The sequence below is a fragment of the Engystomops pustulosus genome, chromosome 4 (genome assembly GCF_040894005.1).
Source record: "Engystomops pustulosus chromosome 4, aEngPut4.maternal, whole genome shotgun sequence".
In the NCBI taxonomy this organism is placed as follows: domain Eukaryota; kingdom Metazoa; phylum Chordata; class Amphibia; order Anura; family Leptodactylidae; genus Engystomops; species Engystomops pustulosus.
In genome coordinates, this window is record NC_092414.1 from 21,762,793 (window position 1) to 21,776,255 (window position 13,463).

Below are 13,463 nucleotides of genomic sequence, written 5' to 3' on the forward strand. Positions count from 1 at the left end.
TGTCCCTTCTGCCTGCTCTCAATCTGCAGTTTCAGGATCGTTGGAGGACCTTCAAAGGTCCTGAAATGGCTCTTGTGTACATGTGTATTAAGAACAGGAACAGATGTACAAAGATTTCATGCTTGGTTTGGTGGGTAATTTAGGTTGTCATGGGCCCCCTAGAAGGCTTGGGCCCCGGGCTGCTGCCCAAACCCCCTATGTTTTAATTCACTCCTGTCTGGATCCACCTCACATGACTTAAGGCATACTCATCTTTAAGAGCCCAATTTATAAAATAGTAAATAGCAGGTCCGGTTTGACAAAAAGCGGAAGTGTACTTGAAGGTCATTGGAAGGTCGTACCTTTATCTCTGCTTATAACGGGTTGAATCAGTACTATGTAATATAATAATAATGTATTCATGGAGGAAAAGACTTATTTACCCAATTTTGCAGCTTCTGATGAAATTAGCTTATCAGACGTAAGCGCATGGAGCAGCGGCAGCCGTCGGATCATCACATTCAGTCTCCAGCTGTGATTCTGAAACCGAAGGCTGGAAAGTGAAATCGCACATTGACTGCTATGGGACTTCCACAATCTCAGTTATATAATGTAGCAATGATAGCTCGGCCTCCTGTGTATTCACTTGTCACAATGGAAGATGGATTGGATTAAGGCTCGAGACAAGCACCAGGCTCAGGGATGTAGCCCGAACCTCGGAGGGGCCCCAACGCCTACATTGCTATATGTAAGCTGTATGGATACCATAGATTAGGCTTGGGTTGAGAGATTGATGAGTTAGAATTTCAATTTTTTGTTGCTTTTCTTAAGAAAAACATAGATACCTTCAGTTTTTTTGTGAAAAATGGAAACAGGAAGTGCAGCCATATTGGTTCAAAATGGCCGATTTATTATTAAATTGGTGGAAATCTTATTCAAAGGAAGCATCAGCCATGAGGGTAGTTAGAGATAGGTAGAGGATGACTGGATGAGATACTTTAAAGGCCCCACCTTAGAATAAGGGATAAGTGTTGGTCACCCTGAATCCTGTAGGAATGATCTCATATTCGTTATGATACGTTATCAACAGCCAGTCACTATCTACAGCAATTACATTCCTATGCTACCAAGTGAAGCAGAGGACTGGCAGCAGTATTTAAAGGGGTTGCTTCATGACTCACTAAAGGGAGTGTTCCACTTTTGATTATACAAACCTGGAGACACTGCCGAAATCTTTGTAGCCACATGCCCTTGCGTTGTTAGTATCAGCAGTGCTGTAAAAAATAAATATGTACTCCAGGATTGTAGCTGGACTTTGAGGACTCACATGTGTTCACATTGCTGGCCCTTTGACCTCTGTATTCCAACTGCTCCCCAGTCCTTCCTATTTGCTGTAATATCTAACCATAAGCTTTCTGCTGCAGTTACTCAGAGCAGAGGGGAGGGACTGTGATGTGTTCAACGAAGAGATATCACACACCAGTGTATCAAAAAAGTCCAGCTACTATTCTGGAATATAAATTCATTAATTACAGTCCTAACAGAACACACAAAGGTATTGTTACACAGATCTCCAGGGACTATACCTGGAAATGGCTCTAGCCTGGTGTGGTCAAACCTGCTGGTAGACTCTTGTGATGGAAGTGCTAGACCCCATAAGAGGTTTTCTTTTTAAGGGGTCACTTAGTGTACTATCAGTTTTGCTAAATATTTGCTTTAAAGCAGAAGGAAGCCCCAAGGAAAATCCCCAAAGGAAAACCAGATGCAAATGTGAATCGTAAGTCATAAACTCTAAAAATATTGAGCAATGAAAATTAGAGATAATCTGAGCTCCATTGTGCAGACAGGCTTTCCCGGCCGGGCTACGGACTCCAAAAATGTTTGTTTGTGGGGCTATAAATAGATTTTTGTGGCGAGCCTGACTCATGAAGGTCTAAATTAAACTTTCCTTTTACACAACAACTTCAATTTTATATCACAGAAGTGAGAGGTGAAGTGGGAATTGGTGCTTTTATTGTCTATAATTCTATTTATTGCTTGCAATTATTATTGTGGCGCCATTTACTGCCGCAATGGAAGAGGAAGACACTTTCATCGGTCATTTGTCCTTAGGGGGTCAAGAGGAGAACCAGGAAGAAACCTGTATATTGCTGGACAGAGTAGCTGGACATAGCGCACACTATGCTGAATATAGCCATATAGTACCCAGATACATAGCGCACACTATGCTGAATATAGCCATATAGTACCCAGATACATAGCGCACACTATGCTGAATATAGCCATATAGTTCCCAGATACATAGTACACACTATGCTGAATACAGCCATATAGTACCCAGATACATAGCGTACACTATGTTGAATATAGCCATATAGTACCCAGATACATAGCGCACACTATGCTGAATACAGCCATATAGTACCCAGATACATAGCACACACTATGCTGAATATAGCCATATAGTACCCAGATACATAGCGCACACTATGCTGAATATAGCCATATAGTACCCAGATACATAGCACACACTATGCTGAATATAGCCATATAGTACCCAGATACATAGCGCACACTATGCTGAATACAGCCATGTAGTACCCAGATACATAGCGCACACTATGCTGAATACAGCCATGTAGTACCCAGATACATAGCGCACACTATGCTGAATACAGCCATGTAGTACCCAGATACATAGCGCACACTATGCTGAATATAGCCATATAGTACCCAGATACATAGCACACACTATGCTGTATATAGCCATATAGTACCCAGATACATAGCACACACTATGCTGAATATAGCATATAGTACCCAGATACATAGCACACACTATGCTGAATACAGCCATATAGTACCCAGATACATAGCACACACTATGCTGAATACAGCCATATAGTACCCAGATACATAGCGCACACTATGCTGAATATAGCATATAGTACCCAGATACATAGCACACACTATGCTGAATACAGCCATATAGTACCCAGATACATAGCGCACACTATGCTGAATATAGCCATATAGTACCCAGATGCATAGCGCACACTATGCTGAATATAGCCATATAGTACCCAGATACATAGCGCACACTATGCTGAATATAGCCATATAGTACCCAGATACATAGCGCACACTATGCTGAATATAGCCATATAGTACCCAGATACATAGCACACACTATGCTGAATATAGCCATATAGTACCCAGATACATAGCGCACACTATGCTGAATATAGCCATATAGTACCCAGATACATAGCACACACTATGCTGAATACAGCCATATAGTACCCAGATACATAGCACACACTATGCTGAATATAGCCATATAGTACCCAGATACATAGCACACACTATGCTGTATATAGCCATATAGTACCCAGATACATAGCACACACTATGCTGAATACAGCCATATAGTACCCAGATACATAGCGCACACTATACTGAATATAGCCATATAGTACCCAGATACATAGCACACACTATGCTGAATACAGCCATATAGTACCCAGATACATAGCGCACACTATACTGAATATAGACATATAGTACCCAGATACATAGCGCACACTATGCTGAATATAGCCATATAGTACCCAGATACATAGCGCACACTATGCTGTATATAGCCATATAGTACCCAGATACATAGCACACACTATGCTGAATACAGCCATATAGTACCCAGATACATAGCGCACACTATACTGAATATAGCCATATAGTACCCAGATACATAGCACACACTATGCTGAATATAGCCATATAGTACCCAGATACATAGCACACACTATGCTGAATACAGCCATATAGTACCCAGATACATAGCACACACTATGCTGAATATAGCCATATAGTACCCAGATACATAGCACACACTATGCTGAATATAGCCATATAGTACCCAGATACATAGCACACACTATGCTGAATACAGCCATATAGTACCCAGATACATAGCGCACACTATGCTGAATATAGCTATATAGTACCCAGATACATAGCGCACACTATGCTGGAAATAGCCATATAGTACACAGATACATAGCGCACACTATGCTGAATACAGCCATATAGTACCCAGATACATAGCGCACACTATGCTGAATATAGCCATATAGTACCCAGATACATAGCGCACACTATGCTGAATATAGCCATATAGTACCCAGATACATAGCACACACTATGCAGAATATAGCCATATACTACCCAGATACATAGCGCACACTATGCTGAATATAGCTATATAGTACCCAGATACATAGCGCACACTATGCTGGAAATAGCCATATAGTACACAGATACATAGCGCACACTATGCTGAATACAGCCATATAGTACCCAGATACATAGCGCACACTATGCTGAATATAGCCATATAGTACCCAGATACATAGCGCACACTATGCTGAATATAGCCATATAGTACCCAGATACATAGCACACACTATGCAGAATATAGCCATATACTACCCAGATACATAGCACACACTATGCTGAATACAGCCATATAGTACCCAGATACATAGCGCACACTATGCTGAATACAGCCATGTAGTACCCAGATACATAGCACACACTATGCTGAATATAGCCATATAGTACCCAGATACATAGCGCACACTATGCTGAATACAGCCATATAGTACCCAGATACATAGCGCACACTATGCTGAATACAGCCATATAGTACCCAGATACATAGCACACACTATGCTGAATACAGCCATATAGTACCCAGATACATAGCGCACACTATACTGAATATAGCCATATAGTACCCAGATACATAGCGCACACTATGCTGAATATAGCCATATAGTACCCAGATACATAGCACACACTATGCAGAATATAGCCATATACTACCCAGATACATAGCACACACTATGCTGAATATAGCCATATAGTACACAGATACATAGCGCACACTATGCTGAATATAGCCATATAGTACCCAGATACATAGCACACACTATGCTGAATATAGCCATATAGTACCCAGATACATAGCGCACACTATGCTGAATATAGCCATATAGTACCCAGATACATAGCACACACTATGCTGTATATAGCCATGTAGTACCCAGATACATAGCGCACACTATGCTGAATACAGCCATATAGTACCCAGATACATAGCGCACACTATGCTGAATATAGCCATATAGTACACAGATACATAGCGCACACTATGCTGAATATAGCCATATAGTACCCAGATACATAGCACACACTATGCTGTATATAGCCATATAGTACCCAGATACATAGCACACACTATGCTGAATATAGCCATATAGTACCCAGATACATAGCGCACACTATGCTGAATATAGCCATATAGTACCCAGATACATAGCACACACTATGCTGAATATAGCCATATAGTACCCAGATACATAGCGCACACTATGCTGAATATAGCCATATAGTACCCAGATACATAGCGCACACTATGCTGAATATAGCCATATAGTACCCAGATACATAGCACACACTATGCTGAATATAGCCATATAGTACCCAGATACATAGCACACACTATGCTGAATACAGCCATATAGTACCCAGATACATAGCGCACACTATGCTGAATATAGCCATATAGTACCCAGATACATAGCACACACTATGCTGAATACAGCCATATAGTACCCAGATACATAGCGCACACTATGCTGAATATAGCCATATAGTACCCAGATACATAGCACACACTATGCTGAATATAGCCATATAGTACCCAGATACATAGCACACACTATGCTGAATATAGCCATATAGTACCCAGATACATAGCGCACACTATGCTGAATACAGCCATATAGTACCCAGATACATAGCGCACACTATGCTGAATACAGCCATATAGTACCCAGATACATAGCGCACACTATGCTGAATATAGCCATATAGTACCCAGATACATAGCACACACTATGCTGAATATAGCCATATAGTACCTGGATACATAGTGCACACTATGCAGAATATAGCCATATAGTACCCAGATACATAGCGCACACTATGCTGGATATAGCCATATAGTACCCAGATACATAGCACACACTATGCTGAATACAGCCATATAGTACCCAGATACATAGCGCACACTATGCTGAATATAGCCATATAGTACCCAGATACATAGCACACACTATGCTGAATACAGCCATATAGTACCCAGATACATAGCGCACACTATGCTGAATATAGCCATATAGTACCCAGATACATAGCACACACTATGCTGAATACAGCCATATAGTACCCAGATACATAGCGCACACTATGCTGAATATAGCCATATAGTACCCAGATACATAGCACACACTATGCTGAATATAGTCATATAGTACCCAGATACATAGCACACACTATGCTGAATATAGCCATATAGTACCCAGATACATAGCACACACTATGCTGAATATAGCCATATAGTACCCAGATACATAGCACACACTATGCTGAATACAGCCATATAGTACACAGATACATAGCGCACACTATGCTGAATATAGCCATATAGTACCCAGATACATAGCACACACTATGCTGAATACAGCCATATAGTACCCAGATACATAGCGCACACTATGCTGAATATAGCCATATAGTACCCAGATACATAGCGCACACTATGCTGAATATAGCCATATAGTACCTGGATACATAGTGCACACTATGCAGAATATAGCCATATAGTACCCAGATACATAGCACACACTATGCTGAATATAGCCATATAGTACCCAGATACATAGCACACACTATGTTGTATATAGCCATATAGTACCCAGATACATAGCGCACACTATGCTGTATATAGCCATGTAGTACCCAGATACATAGCGCACACTATGCTGAATATAGCCATATAGTACCCAGATACATAGCGCACACTATGCTGAATATAGCCATATAGTACCCAGATACATAGCGCACACTATGCTGAATATAGCCATGTAGTACCCAGATACATAGCGCACACTATGCTGAATATAGCCATATAATACCCAGATATATAGCGCACACTATGCTGAATATAGCCATATAGTACCCAGATACATAGCACACACTATGTTGTATATAGCCATATAGTACCCAGATACATAGCACACACTATGCTGAATATAGCCATATAGTACCCAGATACATAGCGCACACTATGCTGAATATAGCCATATAATACCCAGATACATAGCGCACACTATGCTGAATATAGCCATATAATACCCAGATACATAGCGCACACTATGCTGAATATAGCCATATAGTACCCAGATACATAGCACACACTATGCTGAATACAGCCATATAGTACCCAGATACATAGCACACACTATGCTGAATACAGCCATATAGTACCCAGATACATAGCACACACTATGCTGAATACAGCCATATAGTACCCAGATACATAGCGCACACTATGCTGAATATAGCATATAGTACCCAGATACATAGCACACACTATGCTGAATACAGCCATATAGTACCCAGATACATAGCACACACTATGCTGAATACAGCCATATAGTACCCAGATACATAGCGCACACTATGCAGAATATAGCCATATAGTACCCAGATACATAGCACACACTATGCTGTATATAGCCATGTAGTACCCAGATACATAGCGCACACTATGCTGAATATAGCCATATAGTACCCAGATACATAGCGCACACTATGCTGAATATAGCCATATAGTACCCAGATACATAGCGCACACTATGCTGAATATAGCCATGTAGTACCCAGATACATAGCGCACACTATGCTGAATATAGCCATATAATACCCAGATATATAGCGCACACTATGCTGAATATAGCCATATAGTACCCAGATACATAGCACACACTATGTTGTATATAGCCATATAGTACCCAGATACATAGCACACACTATGCTGAATATAGCCATATAGTACCCAGATACATAGCGCACACTATGCTGAATATAGCCATATAATACCCAGATACATAGCGCACACTATGCTGAATATAGCCATATAATACCCAGATACATAGCGCACACTATGCTGAATATAGCCATATAGTACCCAGATACATAGCACACACTATGCTGAATACAGCCATATAGTACCCAGATACATAGCACACACTATGCTGAATACAGCCATATAGTACCCCTCACTGGCACATCTCACTCTCTGCTCCCTCTCCCCTCTCCATAGAACATCTATGTAATGTGGCAATAACAAGTGAAACAGAATTCAGGCGAGAGAACCTAATTTTAATCAGAGAAAGTTTTTGTATGCACTTGTACTATTCATTTATGCAGAATTGTGTAAATCTTCAACGACTGTTAAAGTTTATTCTGAGCTACTGGAAAGAAAAGTATCTGTATAGCATCCTGTGAGTATCCAGGGTTTCTCAGGGCTCGGAAAATGACATCTTGAAAAAAAACAGCGCCATGCCTTTACAGTGGTCATGTCTGGTATTGCAGTTCCCTTTTATGGAAATGAATGGGGAAGAGCTGTAATACCCTATTAAAGGACATTTGGAATTTTCTATTCCTGGACAGCCAGCCAATGAAAGCAGATCATGTGACCAGATCTTATTAAATTCTATGATTCCTTCCCCCACCAAATCCCACCAAGGATTTGTGGTATTCTGGGATTTAGCACCCCCGTAATAATTTAGAGGTCTAAAATATAATAATAATAAAAATAAAAATAATAATTTTGATTTATATAGCGCCATCAGATTCCGTATATCCGTAGAAGCGGAATGTTCGGATACAATGTAACCTCTGCGTCCTGATAATGGTCTTTTATCACAACACTTACGTATTTCTTTGTCTATTCCCCCCCCCCCCCCCCTAATACCTGCTGATTATGTCACATTTAGTGCAGGAGACACCATAATGCAGGGGATGGATGCGTGTAGTAACACATCTCGGATGGTACGCTCATAGCCGTATCACTAATGAGTCTTTAGATACGGTTTCGTGCGCGCTTTCAAGGAACGCAGATGATTGTGCATTGTACAATGTGGCTTTGAGTGGGCCGTCACACGCTATGTAGGTGTCAGGCTGGAGAAGAAGATATAAATACAGGGTGGGAAGATGGACTGTTTTATTCCATGTAATTGCTGGAAAATTGGGGTTAAAAACTGCAGTTTGACCCTTATCCATCAATGACTCTTGTGATACGATATATCTGCTCTATGTAATTGTTCTGCAGGAGACCTGGGCTGGTTATCTGACATGGCAGTGGTTGTAGGAAAAGATCTATAGACTTAGTGATAGAGACTACATAGTGTCCTATCTGCAGGCAGCATGTTATTGAGCAGGAGGAGCTGAGCAGATTGTACATAGTGTCCTATCTGCAGGCAGCATGTTATAGAGCAGGAGGAGTTGAGCAAATTGTACATAGTGTCCTATCTGCAGGCAGCATGTTATAGAGCAGGGGGGAGTTGAGCATATTGTAGACAGTGTCCTATCTGCAAGCACCAAGTTATAGAGCAAGGGGAGCTGAGCAGATTGTACATAGTGTCCTATCTGCAGGCAGGTAGTATGTAATAGAGCACGGGATCTGAGCAGATTGTACATAGTGTCCTATCTGCAGGCAGCATGTTATAGAGCAGGAGGAGCTGAGCAGATTGTACATAGTGTCCTATCTGCAGGCAGCATGTTATAGAGCAGGAAGTGCTAAGCATATTGTACATAGTGTCCTATCTGCAGGCAGCATGTTATAGAGCAGGAGGATCTTAGCAGATTGTACATAGGGTCCTATCTGCAGGCAGCATGTTATAGAGCAGGAGGAGATGAGTAGATTATACATAGTGTCCTATCTGCAGGAAGTTATAGAGCAGGAGGAGATGAGTATATCATATACATGACCTATCCTTTTAATATATTATTCAAAAGGTTTTATTACTAAGGCCATTCATATATACACATTACATAGAAGGTCTATACTAATTTGAATAAGTACTTCAAATACTAAACTAAATATAACATTTAATCAGTAATTTTATTGTCCAAATGTAGGGATACTACCATAAAACAGTATAATGACTTAGCAACTATTAGAAAAATAAGACACCTGTGTAGTTTACCACTGCTCCTGTGTAGTTTACCACTGCTCCTGTGTAGTTTACCACTGCTCCTGTGTAGTTTACCACTGCTCCTGTGTAGTTTACCACTGCTCCTGTGTAGTTTACCTCTGCTCCTGTGTAGTTTACCACTGCTCCTGTGTAGTTTACCACTGCTCCTGTGTAGTTTACCACTGCTCCTGTGTAGTTTACCCCTGCTCCTGTGTAGTTTACCGCTGCTCCTGTGTAGTTTACCACTGCTCCTGTGTAGCTTACCACTGCTCCTGTGTAGTTTACCACTGCTCCTGTGTAGTTTACCACTGCTCCTGTGTAGTTTACCACTGCTCCTGTGTAGCTTACCACTGCTCCTGTGTAGTTTACCACTGCTCCTGTGTAGTTTACCACTGCTCCTGTGTAGTTTACCACTGCTCCTGTGTAGTTTACCACTGCTCCTGTGTAGTTTACCACTGCTCCTGTGTAGTTTACCACTGATCCTGTGTAGTTTACCCCTGCTCCTGTGTAGTTTAACACTGCTCCTGTGTAGTTTACCACTGCTCCTGTGTAGTTTACCACTGCTCCTGTGTAGTTTACCACTGCTCCTGTGTAGTTTACCTCTGCTCCTGTGTAGTTTACCACTGCTCCTGTGTAGTTTACCACTGCTCCTGTGTAGTTTACCACTGCTCCTGTGTAGTTTACCTCTGCTCCTGTGTAGTTTACCACTGCTCCTGTGTAGTTTACCACTGCTCCTGTCTAGTTTACCACTGCTCCTGTGTAGTTTACCTCTGCTCCTGTGTAGTTTACCACTGCTCCTGTGTAGTTTACCACTGCTCCTGTGTAGTTTACCACTGCTCCTGTCTAGTTTACCTCTGCTCCTGTGTAGTTTACAACTGCTCCTGTGTAGTTTACCTCTGCTCCTGTGTAGTTTACCGCTGCTCCTGCGTAGTTTACCACTGCTCCTGTGTAGTTTACCACTGCTCCTGTGTAGTTTACCACTGCTCCTTCGTAGTTTACCACTGCTCCTGCGTAGTTTACCACTGCTCCTGTGTAGTTTACCACTGCTCCTGTGTAGTTTACCACTGCTCCTGTGTAGTTTACCACTGCTCCTGTGTAGTTTACCACTGCTCCTGTGTAGTTTACCCCTGCTCCTGTGTAGTTTACCCCTGCTCCTGTGTAGTTTACCCCTGCTCCTGCGCTGTTTACCACTGCTCCTGTGTAGTTTACCACTGCTCCTGTGTAGTTTACCACTGCTCCTGTGTAGTTTACCACTGCTCCTGTGTAGTTTACCACTGCTCTTGTGTAGTTTACCACTGCTCCTGTGTAGTTTACCACTGCTCCTGTGTAGTTTACCACTGCTCCTGCGCTGTTTACCACTGCTCCTGTGTAGTTTACCACTGCTCCTGTGTAGTTTACCACTGCTCCTGTGTAGTTTACCACTTCCACTCTGCACTCCAAATAACACCCCTGCTTTATTTTTTGGAGCAGTGGTAAACTACACAGGAGCAGTGGAAAACTACACAGGAGCAGTGGTAAACTACACAGGAGCAGTGGTCAACTACACAGGAGCAGTAGTAAACTACACAGGAACAGTGGTAAAATACACAGGAGCAGTGGTAAAATACACAGGATCAGTGGTCAACTACACAGGAGCAGTGGTCAACTACACAGGAGCAGTGGTAAGCTACTCGGGAGCAGTGGTAAACTACACAGGAGCAGTGGTAAGCTACACAGGAGCAGTGGTAAACTACACAGAAGCAGTGGGAAACTACACAGGAGCAGTGGTAAACTACACAGGAGCAGTTGTAAACTACACAGGAGCAGAGGTAAACTACACAGGAGCAGTGGTAAACTACACAGGAGCAGTGGTAAAATACACAGGAGCAGTTGTAAACAATGCAGGATCAGTGGTAAACTACACAGGAGCAGAGGTAAACTACACAGGAGCAGTGGTAAACTACACAGGAGCAGTGGTAAACTACACAGGAGCAGTGGTAAACTACATAGGAGCAGTGGTAAAATACACAGGAGCAGTTGTAAACAATGCAGGAGCAGAGGTAAACTACACAGGAGCAGAGGTAAACTACACAGGAGCAGTGGTGAACTACACAGGAGCAGTGGTAAACTACACAGGAGCAGTGGTAAACTACACAGGAGCAGTTGTAAACTACACAGGAGCAGAGGTAAACTACACAGGAGCAGTGGTAAACTACACAGGAGCAGTGGTAAAATACACAGGAGCAGTTGTAAACAATGCAGGAGCAGTGGTAAACTACACAGGAGCAGTGGTAAACTACACAGGAGCAGTGGTAAACTACACAGGGGCAGTGGTAAACTACACAGGAGCAGTTGTAAACTACACAGGAGCAGTGGTAAACTACACAGGAGCAGTGGTAAACTACTCAGGAGCCGTGGTAAACTACACAGGAGCAGTGGTAAACTACACAGGAGCAGTGGTAAACTACACAGGAGCAGTGGTAAACAATGCAGGAGCAGTGGTAAACTACACAGGAGCAGTGGTAAACTACACAGGAGCAGTGGTAAACTACACAGGAGCAGTGGTAAACTACATAGGAGCAGTGGTAAAATACACAGGAGCAGTTGTAAACAATGCAGGAGCAGAGGTAAACTACACAGGAGCAGAGGTAAACTACACAGGAGCAGTGGTGAACTACACAGGAGCAGTGGTAAACTACACAGGAGCAGTGGTAAACTACACAGGAGCAGTTGTAAACTACACAGGAGCAGAGGTAAACTACACAGGAGCAGTGGTAAACTACACAGGAGCAGTGGTAAAATACACAGGAGCAGTTGTAAACAATGCAGGAGCAGTGGTAAACTACACAGGAGCAGTGGTAAACTACACAGGAGCAGTGGTAAACTACACAGGGGCAGTGGTAAACTACACAGGAGCAGTTGTAAACTACACAGGAGCAGTGGTAAACTACACAGGAGCAGTGGTAAACTACTCAGGAGCCGTGGTAAACTACACAGGAGCAGTGGTAAACTACACAGGAGCAGTGGTAAACTACACAGGAGCAGTGGTAAACAATGCAGGAGCAGTGGTAAACTACACAGGAGCAGTGGTAAACTACACAGGAGCAGTGGTAAACTACACAGGAGCAGTGGTAAACAATGCAGGAGCAGTGGTAAACTACACAGGAGCAGTGGTAAACTACACAGGAGCAGTGGAAAACTACACAGGAGCAGTGGAAAACTACACAGGAGCAGTGGTAAACTACACAGGAGCAGTGGTAAACTACACAGGAGCAGGGGTAAACTACACAGGAGCAGTGGTAAACTACGCAGGAGCAGTGGAAAACTACACAGGAGCAGTGGAAAACTACACAGGAGCAGTGGAAAACTACACAGGAGCAGTGGTAAACTACACAG

The 13,463-nt window shown here is 42.4% G+C and overlaps 1 protein-coding gene across 6 annotated transcripts in view; it reads left to right on the top strand.

The window, feature by feature from the left end:
- The window catches only part of ANKS1B (ankyrin repeat and sterile alpha motif domain containing 1B), an 84,586-nt gene that overhangs the window by 10,965 nt on the left and 60,158 nt on the right, over positions 1–13,463 (top strand). The window lies entirely within an intron of this gene.